The sequence below is a fragment of the Eleutherodactylus coqui genome, chromosome 7 (genome assembly GCF_035609145.1).
Source record: "Eleutherodactylus coqui strain aEleCoq1 chromosome 7, aEleCoq1.hap1, whole genome shotgun sequence".
NCBI lineage: Eukaryota > Metazoa > Chordata > Amphibia > Anura > Eleutherodactylidae > Eleutherodactylus > Eleutherodactylus coqui.
Window position 1 is genome coordinate 113,813,332 of NC_089843.1, and position 16,901 is coordinate 113,830,232.

Sequence of the window (16,901 nt, forward strand, 5' to 3'; positions counted from 1 at the left end):
TGGCCACATTCCGAAAACCAACAAAATACAACCGTGGTACTAGGTCCGCAGTCACCACCACATTACCACCAACGCGGTTACTGTTAAGGTGCATATAACCACGGACACGTGGAGAGGACACGTAGTGCCTCAAAAACATCCCCCTCCTCCTCCAACAGGGAAAACATTGTTGGCAAATGCCTTTGCATTGGTTCGTCTGGCGGTAGTCCAAGAATTTCACCTTTACCGACACTACAAGAGAGCCCCCCCACCATCCCCCCGCCACGGCCCACTTAATCCTGGCCACATTCCGAAAACCAACAAAATACAACCGTGGTACTAGGTCCGCAGTCACCACCACATTACCACCAACGCGGTTACTGTTAAGGTGCATATAACCACGGACACGTGGAGAGGACACGTAGTGCCTCAAAAACATCCCCCTCCTCCTCCAACAGGGAAAACATTGTTGGCAAATGCCTTTGCATTGGTTCGTCTGGCGGCAGTCCAAGAATTTCACCTTTACCGACACAACAAGAGAGCCCCCACACCATCCCCCCGCCACGGCCCACTTAATCCTGGCCACATTCCGAAAACCAACAAAATACAACCGTGGTACTAGGTCCGCAGTCACCACCACATTACCACCAACGCGGTTACTGTTAAGGTGCATATAACCAGTCTGACTGGGGCATGCAGACACCTTGACAGAATGAATAGTGTGTGGCACATAGGTTCCCCATTGCTATGCCCACGTGTGCAGCTCCTGATGGCGGTGGCACAGGATTGTATTTCTCATTGCTTCTGTACAGCATTGTGGGCTATCGCCCCGCCCCTATTAAAGAGGGTCGCTACCTAGCCGTGCCAACCCTGTGCAGTGTGTGCCTGCGGTCCCTCGTCGTGGCAGACGCACTTCTAAATAGACATGAGGGTGGTGTGGCATGAGGGCAGCTGAAGGCTGCGCAGGGACAGTTTGGTGTGCGCTGTGGGGGGGAGGGGGTGCGGTTGGGCAGCATGTAACTCAGGAGAAGTGGCAGTGGAGTGTCATGCAGGCAGTGATTGTGCTTTGTTGGAGGTAGTGTGGTGCTTAGCAAAGGTATGCCATGCTAATGAGCGGTTTTCAGAAGTAAAAGTTGTTGGGAGGGGGGGGGGGCCCACTCTTGCCGCTATTGTGGCTTAATAGTGGGACCTGTGAACTTAGGATGCAGCCCAACATGTAGCCCCTCGCCTGCCCTATCCGTCACTGTGTCATTCCCATCACTTTCCTGAATTGCCCAGATTTTCACACATGAAAACCTTAGCGAGCATCGGCGAAATACAAAAATGTTCTGGTCGCCCATTGACTTCAATGGGGTTCGTTGTTCGAAACGAACCCTCGAGCATCACGGGAAGTTCGTTACGAATAACGAACACCCGAACATTTTGGTGTTCGCTCATCTCTAGTTCTGACCCCAGTGTAGTTGCCTGCGCTCATAATTGCTGGCACAGCTGTCATTGATTTTAATGAGAGCTGTGGCTGCAATTACCAGTACCGGCCACTACACAGGGGTTGAAGTGATCTGGGTCCACTCTATACTGATGTACGTTGTTGCGCTGACAGCAGGCATGCAATCAAGTGATCTTCAGGAATCCCAAGTGGTGGACTCCAGCCTATCAACTATTGATGACCTATCTTGAGGCTAGGTTATTAATACTATTTGCCAGGAAAACCCCTTTAACTTCTCAGTGCCCTATATGGATCTATTATTTCTGTGACAGCGCAACAATGCTGGCTGGATGCTAAACAGAAAAAACTCACTTTCACCTTTAGCAATCTCCTTTCCTTTGTACCACCAGTGTTTCTCAGTACCCCATGACTTACAGTAGAACCAATTAGCAAAACAACCAGCTGTCACTAGAAATATGGATATGAAGTACATATCAACATAGTGAAAACACAAATACAGGTAGGCATTCACCACTAGAATATAGTGGCAGAGGGTGATAGTAACCAGATAATAAGTGTGAGGATCATGATTACTATAATCAAACAGGCTGTGGAGATTGGAACAGGTGGTATGAAACATAAATAACTGGTTACCCATGCTGACCCTAACACGGACACATCCTATGTCTGTCCATGATCTTTTCCTAATATTGCCTCTCAAAACCAGACCCCACTGGCCCTAAGCAGCCCTAAATTGTCACTATATATGACCATGTATAAAATACTATCTCTCAGAGTAAGAGGGAACTAGGACCCAGACAAGGGGTTAAAGAAGGAAATGCTGGAATCACTGGCGTAACTATAGAGGGTGCAGGGGATGCGGTTGCACTTGGGCCCAGGGGCATTAGGGTGCCCATAAGGCCTCTCTTATCCATATAGGGAGCCCAGTACTATGAATAAAGCATTATAGTTGGGGGGCCTGTTACAGGCTTTGCATTGGCGTCCAGGAGCTTCAAGTTATGCCTCTGTGTTAAGGGGTTAAGAGAAGTTGAGGGGCCCTAAGATAAACTTTTGCTCCTGGGCCCATAAGCCTTTAGCCTTTAGCTACGCTCTTGGCTGGAATAACCCAAAGCAGACAGAATCAAGCAGGAAAAGATTAGACAAAAACAAGCTAGGAAGTAGTCTGTACTAGAAAACCAAGAAGGAAGACACACCTGAGTGGACAAACTAGACAAGGCTGGACTTAGAACTAGGTACTTGGAACTAGAACAAGGAATTCTGGATAGCAAATGTTATCACAAATATCAATCACACCACATTGAAGAAGCCAAAAGTATTTAAAGAGAGCTTACTTATCTATAATGAAGCTAGGCTCAAGAGTGTGGTCAACTGATCCTCTCCAATGGTTGAGTTGTTGGAGCAGTTGTAGAGCAATAGCCCCAACAACAACTTAGAAAGGAGGAGATAACAAGGCAGCAGGTTTTCTCTTGATAATCATAACAGCCAGTTCTAAATTCAAGGTCAATAGGTATAGATATATGAATTATGTGCCTTGTAATATATTACTGTATATTAAATATTTCTTTTATGAAGCCACATTTGTTTTTATGGTCCTAATACTGGTTTTGAAATACAGTGTTGCCCCTTATTGGGATAGCTAATGTACTTTTTATATTGTTTTCTTTTTCTTTATTTTCCTTTGAAGATTTTTGTGCCACCATGATGCTACAGTATCATTAATCTTTATAACCTTACACCAATATTAGACAGGTTTCAGATGGCTATAACGTGGCCACATTTAATTGCCGGAAACTAGCCTTGGCTGTATTTGCATAGATCCTTTGAAGTGATTGCTGATCTTTCAGTGGCTTTTCTCACTAGTTTTCTAATACATAGAAGGTTTTTAGAAATGAGCCTTAAAAATTAGCTCGAGGTAGCATAGTAGCAAAGTAAAAAAAATCACAGAAGTCCATCAAGTTTATCCTATAATTATAGTGTTTATCCAGAGGAAGGAAAAACAACCCCTATGAGGTAGTTGCCAATTTTAATTTCTTTAAGGTGGAAAAAATTCCTTCTCGACTCCAATTTTCAGACTAAATTCATAGATCAACAAGTCATTTTCAGTAATATAGTAAGAATAACTTGTAATATTTTTTTCCAAACTGTTAGTCCTTATTTTCACGTTCTTACTGCTGTATCCAAACTTCAATAATGATCCTTTAGTATGGAAGCTTTTAATCAAGAAAATAATTATTTTAACGAGTCATTAGTGCAAAGCAACAATTGCATTCTTGCACAGAAATCTTAATTTTTTTATTGTATCTTAGCTTTTTAATATTCAAAAAGAATTAGTTTTTCAGTGCTTTGGAGCAAAGATTTTTAATTACATTTAAGCGTAGGATTTCATATACATTAAATGAGATAGTTGTTCAAGTGTTTGAATTGTTTGATAAGGTGGCTTATATGGTCACAGAGTCAGGAAGGCGTTCAAGGTCTATATAGTACAGTAGGTAAAAGAAAAGAACATTTAAGTCCTCCGCCATTTGTTAGCCATGCCAATTACTTATATGGACATAATATGCTCTAGTGTTAATGAAATCAGTCATCACGAAATGTTACTTAAAGGGGTGGTCTCGCGAAACCAAGTGGGGTTATACACTTCCGTATGGCCATATTAATGCACTTTGTAATGTACATCGTGCATTAAATATGAGCCATACAGAAGTTATTCCACTTACCTGCTCCGTTGCTAGCGTCCTCGTCTCCATGGTTCCGTCTAAATTCGCTGGCAGCTTGCTTTTTTAGACGCGCTTGCGCAGTCCGGTCTTCTCCTTCCAGCACGAGCCGCTTCAGTGTGCTCCCCGCTACAGCTCTTCTGCGCATGCGCAGACGAGCTGTCACTGCTCGGGAGCGCGCTGGAGCGGCCATTCTGTACCTTCCTCTGTTAGAGGAAGGTGCAGAAACTGGAGCTGCCCAGCGGAGAAGCCCAGCCCAGCCCAGCAGCCCCGAGAAGCCGCCCAGGTAAGTGATGGGTCGGGGGGTGATCTTGACTAACAGGTGAAGGTCCTGGGCCACAGCGGTAGGCCCCGGAGCCCAGCGCTGGGCTCCGGAACCTAGCGCTAGGCTCCGGAACCTAGCGCTAGTCTCCGGAACCTAGCGCTGGTCTCCGGAACCTAGCGCTGGGCTCCGGAACCTAGCGCTGGGCTCCGGAACCTAGCGCTAGGCTCCGGAACCTAGCGCTAGGCTCCGGAACCTAGCGCTGGGCTCCGGGGCCTAGCGCTGGGCTCCGGGGCCTTCACCTGGGCTCCGGAACCTAGCGCTGGGCTCCGGGGCCTCCGTCTGTTGTCAGGGTCTAGCGCTGGGGAGCCGGGGCGGTAGCGCTGGGGAGCCGGGAGCGTAGCACTGGGGAGCTGGGAGCGTAGCGCTGGGGAGCCGGGAGCGTAGCGCTGGGGAGCCGGGAGCGTAGCGCTGGGGAGCCGGGGGCTAGCGCCGGTTACCTGCTGCCTGGCGGTGGGTGACTGGTCGGCGGCTGCGGTGGGTCCGGTCGGCGGCTGCGGGGCGTCTGGTTGCCATGGAGACACAGCTGGCAGCATCTCGGGAGCGCTCACGTCGGGCTGCAGCAAGCGAAGGGAAAAGAGCCGGCGGCCATCTTGGGGAAACTTTTATAAGTTGCTGAAACGCTGGAACGGTAAGTACGAACCAGCTAGAAAAGTCATTTACAGGGGGGCTTAGTTATGTATGCTTAATTAGGGGGACTGGGCAAAAAAAAAAATTCACTGCTTCCTCGAGACATCTCCTTTAAGTTACAGAGACCCTCCAGCTCTTCAGGGCATATGATGTATGTGCTGAAAGGATTTGAAAAAAGTAGACTAAGCATGTGCCTATTGTCTTCTTTTTATTGAAATAGGTTGCATGCTAAATGGATTTTCTACTGGTCAATGTCATAGTAACTACATTTTTTCTCTTTCAGAGTGCTAAATTCCATTCTTCCCTTTAAATAGCCATTGAAAATACAGTGACCACTTTCGAAACTTACTTTACTGGTTCTGTTAATAATATAAATGAACTTAATATACAATAAACTGACCTCTAGTGGTGGCTGCAGACGGACAGAATTTCATCATTCTTTTTTTTTGCACTCTGTATCCAAAAATGGAGTTCTGACCCAAAATTCGGAAACTATTAAAGGGGTTTTCTGAAAGTTACAGGTTTGGTGTAAAAAAAAAGTAAAAAAATGTATACTCACTTGCTCAGGCTGCACAGGTTTCAGCGGTGATTCTTCCTTGGCCTCTGAACCTGTCATTGGCTGAACAGTCACATGCACAATGTATGGTGTTTGACCATCCGCTAGTCTAGTTTGGATTCCAAACAGTGGGCACCTGGACTCTAGTGCTGGACTGGAAGCAATTGAAGCAGGTGAATGTGTATTTAATTTTTTTTTTTTGCATCATTTTAAGGTTGCCTGCACATGAACGGGTCAGATTCCACTTGTGGGAGCCTGCAGGGGAATCTAACCCTGTGCCCGTCTGGCGTCCACGCGTACCTGTCATTTTTTCTTTACTGCGTATGGTCTGCGCGGCTCAATAATGGACTTGCACGGTACAGAATTTTTTTTTAAACAGCTGCAGGTCGGACAGCTTCCATTGACCTCAGTGGAAGCCGTCCATGTGGAATCCACGCAAAAATAGAGCTTGCTGCAATTTTTTTCTGCCGCACCACTCGTATAAGCGGACATGCCATGGATCATCTGTGCGACGAACATTAAGGACTCCTGTCCACAGGAGTAGCGATATCTCATGGCAGAACTCCGCCGCGGGAGTTGCTGCCCGGGAGAAGGTGAGAGCTGACGGCTCTCTGCACTGAGTCTATCTGACAGATAGGCTCACCGAGGAGAATCGTGGCAATTTGCGGCATGCTGCGATTAAAATTCCGCGAGCGGAGAATCGCTGTGATTTTCTGCTTGTGGACAGCGGGGCTGAGCTTTCCATAGCAACGCTATGGGAAGCGTTCACTACGTTCCCCGGGACAGATTATTGCGGCGGGGAGTGCAGTGAAAATTCGCCCCTGGACAGGAGGCCTAAATGAGCTTGTTGAGCAGTGCATCCCTATTACACTCTCAGATTAACAAGGAATACCTAAGAATAAGCAAGACCGAACGAGCAGTGAGCAGAGGGGCAAGGAGACAGTTGTATTCAGACTTTACTTTATATATCTCGTACTATTATTTTCATCCAAGAAAAACTTCGCTTTTTACACAGTATCAGGTAAATATAAGTAAAAAGTGTAACAGCTGTAACTTTGACTATTTTGCCTATTTCAGTATTTCATAGAAACAACAGTGGTAAACATATACTGGAATTGTTTTCAGTTCCTAATATAGTCAGAACCCCTGTTTCATTTTTTTGCTGATCCCCAGAGTTTTGTAAAAACGGGGTATACTCAGACATTGCGGTTGAATCATGTATTATGCATCAATTTTGGACAAAACTGTGACAAAAAATGTGATTGAAGCACAATGTGTGACTGCACATTAGGAGATTATGGCTACCGGAGGATTGTTTTTCCCTGATTGCTACAGAGACAACAATAAATAAATAAGATGTTATATTATTATTACAAGAACTTTCTTTCCATGAGTTTGTATATTTAACTAGCTATGTGTAAAAAAGGGAGCCTACATTTTATATCATATCAGCAACTTGCCAAACTGCCATACCTTTCCCCACTCTTATGACGCCTGTGGGTTTGGCAGTGAACCATTTTATGATGTTCTCTATTTAATGTAAAATAACATTTGTCCAGCAATTAGACATGAAGCGCATTACTGTAACTTTTCCAAAAACGCCATTTCTGTGCATACTTGTAGTCTCTGACAGTTCTGGAAGCAAAAATGCCATCTTGCTGCCTAGCCAGTCAAAGCGGATAAAACAAGGTGCAGTGGAGTAAAAATATTTACTCAAGCATTATTCTGCCAGCCTATAACTCACAGTCAGCACACAAGGTGCCTCCAAAGGTGTTGAAAACATAGCCAGTTTCCTATACATGATATCATTGTTTAGTTCTTTATGGTAGAATAGTGTGTCCCAGAAACTTGTATTGTAGTCATTTTTTATGTAATACCACATTTTAGGATGTTTTCTCCTGGAATTTACTGCTCTGTCCCCCATGCCCTGGAGGGCTGGCAGTAGCAAGTTTTGCACTGGGCCTCTTAAATTCATAGTTCTAGAAGTGCTGCCATAAATAACTTCAAGCCGTTTACAGTTTTCTCTCCATACGGAACTATTACCTGCACAGACTTCTTGCTGGAAAAAGGAGCAAGACACTGTGAAGGTGACAAAACAGATTATATCCCTTATTTGCAATGTATGTTAAAGTGTTGTATAACCTTTAACATTGATGATATAACCCCAGAATATGCCGTCAGTATGTACTCTGTGAGGATCGGACCACAATATCCCCAATTAAAGGGGTTATACAAGAATTCACTTTCATGGCCTAGCCGAAGCATATGTGATAAAAGCCTGCTCAATGTTATAGAATTATAAGAACAAAAAATCGCAGATCGCACCTATCTGCGATCTGCGATTCCTGTTCTCTTCTCTATATGCGCTCAATGGGGCCGGCGGCAGCAGCGCCGACCCCATTGAGAACATATAGAAGACAAATCATTCTTCTCTGCCACAGCTGTAACAGCTGTGGCAGAGAAAAACGATGTTTGCCCATTGAATTCAATGGAGCCGGCAATACAGCCGCTCCATTGAAAGCAATGGGCTGCCGGCGTGCGCGGGGTGAATTGTCGGGAAGGGCTTAAATATATAACCCCTTCCCTACAATTCATCCTAAAATGTGTTAAAATAAAAAAAAATTGTATACTCACCTTTCCGCTGCAGCCGGAGTCCAGCCGCGGCTGCTGTCAGTTCTCCTGAACTGCTTCTCGGCAATATTTAGCCGGCGGGGCTTTAAAATCCCCGCCTGCTGAATGATCTGCCTCTGATTGGTCACAGCCCTGACCAATCAGAGGCAGGTTTCACTCACACACCCATTCATGAATTCATGAATGGGTGAGTGACTGCTGTCTCTCAGCGCTGAGCCAATCAGGGGCAGGTCTGACTCATATCCATTCATGAATTCATGAATGGGTGTGAGTGAGGCATGCCTCTGATTGGCTCAGCGCTGAGCCAATCAGGGGGCAGGTCTGACTCACACCCCCTTCACACCCACTGCAGGACAGCCGCGTGGAGCTCCGGCTGCCGGCAGAAGGTGAGTATATATATATTTTTTATTTTTACACATTTTAGGATGAATTGCAGGGAAGGGCTTATATATTTAAGCCCTTCCCGACAATTCATCCCGGGCTCGCCCGCAGCGCATTGCTTTAAATGGAGCCGGCTCTATTGCCGTCTCCATTGAATGCAATGCGCTGGACAGCTCCGGCCCATTTCTAATGAAACGCGGCTAGGAGCAGATTTTCAGGCGATTTGCGGGCGACTTGTGCGCATCGGTCACGCGATTTGCGGATGCGCATCCGTCATGCGATCCGCAAATCGCGTGAAAAAACGCCCGTGTGACTAAGGCCTGAATAAGAACTGTAGTGGGTAGTCACCCTAAGGGTGTCAAACTCATTTTCACCGAGGGCCACATCAGCTCTATCATTGCCTTCAAAGGGCTGATTGTAATTGTAAGCCAGTATAGTAAGGGCTCGTTCATACAAGCATATTTGCGCAGCGTAATATGCGCATAGTTTTATTTGTGCTTAATACTCAATGAAGTGAACCCATTGCTTTGAATGGGTTTCTTCACATGAGTGTATATTTTCATGTATGTGATCGCGTAAAAAAATACATGGCATGACCTAATTTGGTATGTTTTACACACTGCAGTAGGCCATTAAAGTGAATGGGCTGGCGCAAATACGCAGTGAATCCACAAGACCCCTATATGTAGTGTATTTGCACACACAGAAACATGCTGGAGCGGCTGAAAAACGCAGCGTAAGCAACCAAAAGGTGCTTATGTCCCTGTGAACAAACCCTCATAGTGGCCGTAGTAGTAGTAGTGCCCTCAACAGTGGCCCCAGTAGAAATAGTGACCTGCATAGTGACCCCAGTAATTGGGACCTTCACGGTGGCTCCAGTAATAATATGGTCTCCCATAGTGGCCACAGTAGTAAGAGTCACTTATATAGGTGGCCCCAGTAGTAATGAGTCCTCCATAGTGGCACCAGTAGTAATAGTGACCCCCCCCCATAGTGGCAACAGTAGTAAGTGTCCCTTATATAGGTGGCCCCAGTAGTATAAGTGCACTCCATAGTGACTCTAGTATAATAGTGTTGCCTATATTGGCCCCAGTAGTAATAAGTGACCCCATAGTATTTCCAGTAGTAACAGTGACCTCCCAGTTGGCCTCTCGCCTGGCAGCATCCCTACAGGCATTCCACTCACTCAACCGGCAGCATCCCTACAGGCATTCCACTTACTCCCTACAGGCACATCCCTACAGGCATTTCACTCACCCAACCGGCAGCATCCCTACAGGCATTCTGATCACCCAATCGGCAGCTCCGTTGTGGCGGTAGCAGTGCAGTGCCTGTTGACCTGTGTCTGCATTGCATACAGGACAATGACTGCTGACACTGGGGGTTAGAGATCAGTGGTCAGACTGCACTGCCATTGCCGACATGCAGGCTGGGTTATTGAAATGCTGCATGACAGCGGGGCACATAAAATGAGACAGCGGGCCGGATTCAGCCCATGGGCCTTGTGTTTGACATGTGTGACTTATTGTTCTTTAATTTTGCTGCAAATGATCCAAAACAACATTTTTTTAATAACCAACAATCCATTTTGGCTCATGCTAATCGGGCATATGGGAGGGTGAAGTTGTCATAAGACAACCCCCTTAATTCTGATTGATAGAGCAGGACTCAGTTTGTCCAAGTCCTTCTACAGTGCTCCCCCACTCGTTGCTGTCGGTGAAGTAATGCAAGATCTCTGAAATAACAGGACATTATTTAAAATCCTTATGGGAATGTTTGGGGAGGCGAAAAAAGATGTTCTCTATTGAGACTATGTACAGTGCATAATTGCCAAGGAGTATTCTTGTATTATATATACTGTAAACTATAGCTATAATGTACAAAAGGTTGACAGGTCCCCTTTAAGTTCATTTTTTTTCTGGGATGCACATTATTCTTTGCGTATCAGTACAATTCTTTATATCCTCGCTCGTATAACTGGACTCACTCGTGCAAACATTGACTCATTTAATCACAAAATATCCTCCGTGCCAGTCGAGAGATGAAGTCTTTGGTCCCTTGGTAACTTCGGTAACTAAATTTAGAAAGAATCTCATTTGGGCCAGGAAGCTATACCTAAGCAATTCTCAGTGCAACTCTGCATAAAATTATAGAGAGTCTAAGAATAAACATTGTTAAACATTATAATAAAACATTTCCCACAATGGTGTTTGTTTCACACCAAATTATGGTTTATGAGACAATTTATTTCATTTTGAAAGGTCCTTTAATATTATGGAGCTATTTACTCTGTGCAGTAATCAGCACAGATGGCTACAGTCAATCCCAATAAGATTTAGAAGGTAAGACAAGATGAATGGTAGATTTCCATATGCGCTAAGTAACCTTTCTGCTAGTAAAACAAAGATTATTGCTCACAGAAAGGAGATCAAGACGAGATGAAATGGCATTATCTTCTTTACAAAAAGATTATGAGGCCAATCTTTTCAGAAGTGTATTACAGCTCACTTTACTTTTCAGCACAGTGAATACAGACTTTAACCTACTGTGGCATGCGCTGGAAAACTAGTGGATGTGGATGTGCTTTACATCATATGACCCAGAGGCATTGATTGTCAAATATATATATATATATATATATTTATAAATGTATATATATTAAAAAATATATATATATATATATATATATTTTTATATATATATATATATATATATATATTTCAGTCATTCCCCTTATAGATATAGGCAGATTAGTCCATAATACAGTATTACAATTATTAAAGGGGTTGTCTCGCGGCAGCAAGTGGGGTTATACACTTCTGTATGGCCGTATTAATGCACTTTGTAATGTACATTGTGCATTAAATATGAGCCATACAGAAGTTATTCACTTACCTGCTCCGTTGCTAGCGTCCCCGTCTCCATGGCTCCGTCTAATTTCGCTGGCTTCTTGCTTTTTTAGACGCGCTTGCGCTGTGCGGTCTTCTGCCTGGTGAATGGGGCCGCTCGTGCCGGAGAGCTGGTCACCGCGTCGTCATCGTAGCTTCACCCCCGTCACGTGGTGCCGATCAGCCAATGAGGTGGCTGTATCGGCAGTGGAACGCGGAAGACAGAAGAAGAAACTCCACGGTGCACCATGGGAAGACCCACGGTGCACCGTGGGAGAAGACCAGCGACGCCATCTTTAAAAGAAGAAATGAAGAAGCTGCAGAACGCTGATGCAGGTAAGTGCAATGTGCTTGTTAAAAACTAACACATGCTTTCTTTTTCACAGGGCAGAATGCAGGGGTCCATTAAAAAAAAAAAAAACGCTTTCGCCGCGAGACAACCCCTTTAAGGCTTTATCATTCTGCATTACCGATTCTGTACTGACTTTGAATGATATCATGTTGCGTACCCCATTGGTACTGAAGTTTAGCTCTAACCATCAGATGAGCTCCCACAATACACTGCACAGCAGGTAACAGTAAACTATTAAATATATTTCACAGCTCCTTAAAGTACACCCGCAATTTCAGATGGTATTTCAGAATTTGCTGCGATGCGTGAATTCAAAGGGGCGCCCGGTCATTGTTCTACTTGTAATTTACATTTTTCACCAGTATCCCTCTCTGCAGGCTGTATCTCTAATTCTTGTTTTTCTCTAGCAGCAGGTCGATGTGAGTCATTCTCCCCTTCTTCTTTTTCCACTCTTTTCATCTGCTCTCTATAGACTTCATTAAGCAATATGAGTTATCACAATCCTCCGCTACCTGTTCTCCATCTCCTAATCTGTTACTAGAGACAGGCATCACTTGACATCAGAAGTGGACAGCAAATTAGGAGGAAGTGAGACCCATCACATTTTGTATCATATTAACACAAGCTGCCTCAGGGCTCAGTCACACGGGTGCATCGGCACCCGTACACCGGCGCCGATGCGCCCATGTGACTGACAGTTAGAAGATGGCTGTACCTGAAGAAAGCACTGATGAAAGAACACATGACCGGCAATGAAGCAGGTCACATGTTCTTTCCTCCAGCACTGCAGAGAGACATCCGTCTTCAGGTACGGCCGTCTGCTACCTGCAGTAACACAGGCGCCAATGCGCCAGTGTGACTGAGCCCTCAAACTGCAATGACCATTTTAACTTTTTTTGTAAATATAAATTTGGAAAAATTTTCTTCTATGCTGTGCACATATATAAATCAAGATAGAGGCTACAATATTCACAGTGAAACTTGGGCAGTTGAGTAGCCAAACTGAACAATATCTAGTTTATAGACTTGTGATGTGAGCTCTTTTCTTTTGTCTCAACCATGACAGCAAATGCCTATTCTTATAGCCATCTACAAGCAAAAGGAACACAGGGACATTCCACCACAGGGTCCTCCATACACTCCTGTTCCTTATTAGTTTTATCCATTTAAGCCTATTGAAGGATATTTGTCCTAAAAGGGACCATCTTTGCATCATATTAAACTGTAGGGCATCTTTTTTATGACTGCTGCCCATAATTGAACTATGTATATAGAATGAGGCCACACTAATTCTTTGTTAAGCTGGAAGATTATGTCCTTGTAGTCTATCCAGTATCCTACTGTTCTTAGAGTCAACAGATTGGCATCTTATGTGGTTATTTAGTCTAATCTTCCATTATACCCAGATTCTTCTACAGTAGAGACTTTTCCAGTTTTATCACACACGTTGCACATAGCTTATCAGTTTATCAGTTCCCAGATGCACCGTTCAACATTATTCATTTTGAATGTCATTTGCAAAGATGATTCACAAATACTGTACAATTTTCTGAAAAATGTCATTTTTGGAAGGAATAATGGCATAATAAGTATGTGGCAAAGTCACAAAAAAAGTAAATGAATGCAGCTGATAGAAAGAGAGGGAAGGGTGTGACCGCAGGAATGTACTAAGAGAGAGAAGAGAGAGAAATGCCAAGGCTAATGTGAGGTACCAGGCTTTTTAAAAGAATAAATCTTGAATGTATCTATATCTTGGCTGATGATGATGTTAGAAACTTCCTGTAAGTGAATCATAAGGACAGAAAAGTCTGCAGTAAAAACCAGAACCTGAAAGGAAACGGTATCACAAAGAACTGCTATATGAATACATAAGAGGTTTTAATGAAATTTCAATTCTTCAATGAAAAACTTAACAACTTAAAGGGGTTGTCCCGCGCCGAAACGTTTTTTTTTTTTTTCAATAGGCCCCCCGTTCGGCGCAAGACAAACCCAATGCACTAACCGTTTAGTACTTACCCGAATCCCCGCGCTGCGGCGACTTCTTCCTTACCTTAGCAAGATGGCCGCCGGGATCTTCACCCACGATGCACCACGGGTCTTCTCCCATGGTGCACCATGGGCTCTGTGCAGTCCATTGCCGATTCCAGCCTCCTGATTGGCTGGAATCGGCACACGTGACGGGGCGGAGCTACGAGGACCAGCTCTCCGGCACGAGCGGCCCCATTCACCAGGGAGAAGACCGGACTGCGCCAGCGCGTCTAATCGGGCGATTAGACGCTGAAATTAGACGGCACCATGGCGACGAGGACGCTAGCAACGGAACAGGTAAGTGAATAACTTCTGATAACTTCTGTATGGCTCATAATTAATGCACGATGTATATTACAAAGTGCATTAATATGGCCATACAGAAGTGCTGAACCCCACTTGCTTTCGCGGGACAACCCCTTTAAGGACCAGCCACTTTTCAGTTTAATTCTTGTTTTTTAATCCCCACTTTCAAAAAGTCATAAACATTTTATTTTTTCTATATGACAAAACACAAATTCTCTCACCCTGTAATCACCTGTGCAGTCTGCAATATGATTAGTCCAGAATATGCTGGTTCCAGCGGTAGCAATAAATAGGAACCGGAGGATTCTGGCAGCAGAATAAAATACAATATACTCTCTACCGTGTTTCCCCGAAAATAAGACAGTGTCTTATATTAATTTTTGTTCAAAAAGGTTTAACTTTTTACATTTATAGCCGCCTAGACACTATTTAAATTGACTTTTTAAATTAACTGTTAGCGGGGCTTAATTTTGGAGTAGGGCTTATATTTCAAGCATCCTCAAAAAGCCTGAAAAATCATTTTGCATCCTCAAAACTTCTGGAAAATCATGCTGTGTCTTATTTTCAGGGAAACAGGGTAGTAATCATACAAAATAAAAAATAATACAATGATAATGCTATCGTTCTCTCACCTTTTATTTTATGTACCGCTCAAGTACATGTTCTAGCTAAAAGACTCAGTTTTGTATCATATTGTATATTTCATTTTTTCAGGCTTTTCTGGCCGTGAAAAATTTGTTACCATCATAAGGGCTTAGTTACACAGGCGCATCGGCACCCGTACACAGGCGCCGATGCGCTTGTGCTACTGAGCCCTTACTGCAAGAGGAAGATGGCCGTACTTCAAGACTGATGATTCCCCGCAGCGCTGAAGAAAGAACACATGACCGGCAATGAAGCCGATCACATGTTCTTTCTCCCGCGCTGTAGAGAGACGTCCGTCTTGAGGTACGGCCGTCTTCCTCCTGCAGTTATATGGGCGCCGATGAGCCCGTGTGACTGAACCCTAACTGTTAAGTCTTTTTTTGATAGTACTGATCTGGAAGAAAATACTGCTGTATATGTTTCTACTTCAGACAGTGTTATAGATGCTTTCAATTTTCAAGACTCACTGGTATTATCAAATCTTTGGGGTCTTTTGTCCAAAGCTTTCTTTTTTTCTTTAATGAGGTTCAGTAGTCCTAATCCAAATTTCTATCTTGCTCACTTAAGGTCATCAGTTTTGGAAACTTTTCAAACTTTAGTAGAGCAAGATCCTCTGCAACTTAATGATCAAGTTCATGGAGCACCCACTGCCCCCTCTCTCATTGCAAATTTTCTAAAGCACATTGTATTGCTATTCAACAATGTAGAAATACCCCACATATTATTTTAAGGTTGGAAGAAGGGGGGAAACTGTGGTGCTTGATATGGGGCTGTATTATTCATTGGTTTCTAATATTTTGCTTCACCAAGATACATATTGTAAATTACTCATAGATCTGACAAGCACTTTCAAAGATGCTTTGAGTTATTTTCCAGCTGATAGTTGTCCCATGTAAAGCCTCCCTATGTTTCAGGGGGATATCTTTCATTGTTCTAGAATGACTTCCTTCTGCTTTCTCTTTTCCAGAATCATTGCTAATTAATGATCACAACAAAGTTTGTTCTGGTCATATAATGGCTGACAAAAAGTGTAGAAGAGAAGAGATAAGGGCTGACAACCGAACTCCCAGTCCAGCCTCACTGAGGAATCTCTTATTGAGACTTAGACTGCAGTGTCTATATACAGTGGTATATAGACACTGCATATCCCTTTCATAGAAATGGTGCAAAATTTTTAATTAAACCCTACTGCAAAGATGATTGTCATCTCACAATACAAGCATTTAAGTGAAAGAAAATGCTCTCATTCCCCAAGGTGTTCATAGCTGGGGTGTTCAAATGCCAAATATAATATATTCTTTTAATGAAAATAAAAAACATTTCCTGATAAGCCTAACAGAAAGGAAGTCTTTAGAAAATGTAAGTGAGAGTTTAGGAACAGGCTAGTCCCTTAATTGGTCATTAGTTTGTGGATGTCTGTCTGCTAGTCTATGTACCTCCGAAGAAGGAGCATCAAAAAAGTAGGAATAGCCTTCAGATATTCTGTTGCCTTATTTAAGGTTCTTGAAATCCCTCAACATAATCCATGGGAACCAATCTAAACTTATAATGCTTCCTATGTTCCCAAAAGTACAACTCCTCCAGCCTGAAAATCTGGTCTACTCTCTCAATCCATTGTCTAATGGACAGAGGGTCAGATAGTTTTCCATTTATGGCAGCAAATTGGGGTCTAACTAGAGATTTGGTGATCTGAGGAAGTTTGGAAGTAGAGATGCAACAAAGTTTTCCTTGATTGCGATAACTTTTTGCGACAAGTTATTTTATCATAGCAATTAAACGTGTAAATAAACTGGCAGAGAAGGTCATCATAACAAATTAAAGGCCATATGAAATTCTGATACATTTGTACAAGTAATAGATAAACGTCTGGAGAGGAGGGACATATTGAACTTAAAAAACAGCTTCAAAGAGGTCTTAAATTGACCCCAGAAAACTTGAATCTTGAGACAAGTTCACCACATGTGGAAGTGTGACTCAATATCTTTTTGACATTTCCAGCAAGGTTTCCAATAGGAATTATCC

General features: G+C 43.6%; 1 protein-coding gene across 2 annotated transcripts in view; it reads left to right on the forward strand.

Moving 5' to 3' along the window:
- The window catches only part of SPOCK3 (SPARC (osteonectin), cwcv and kazal like domains proteoglycan 3), a 291,286-nt gene that overhangs the window by 28,243 nt on the left and 246,142 nt on the right, over positions 1-16,901 (forward strand). The gene's annotated exons all lie outside the window — the stretch shown is intronic.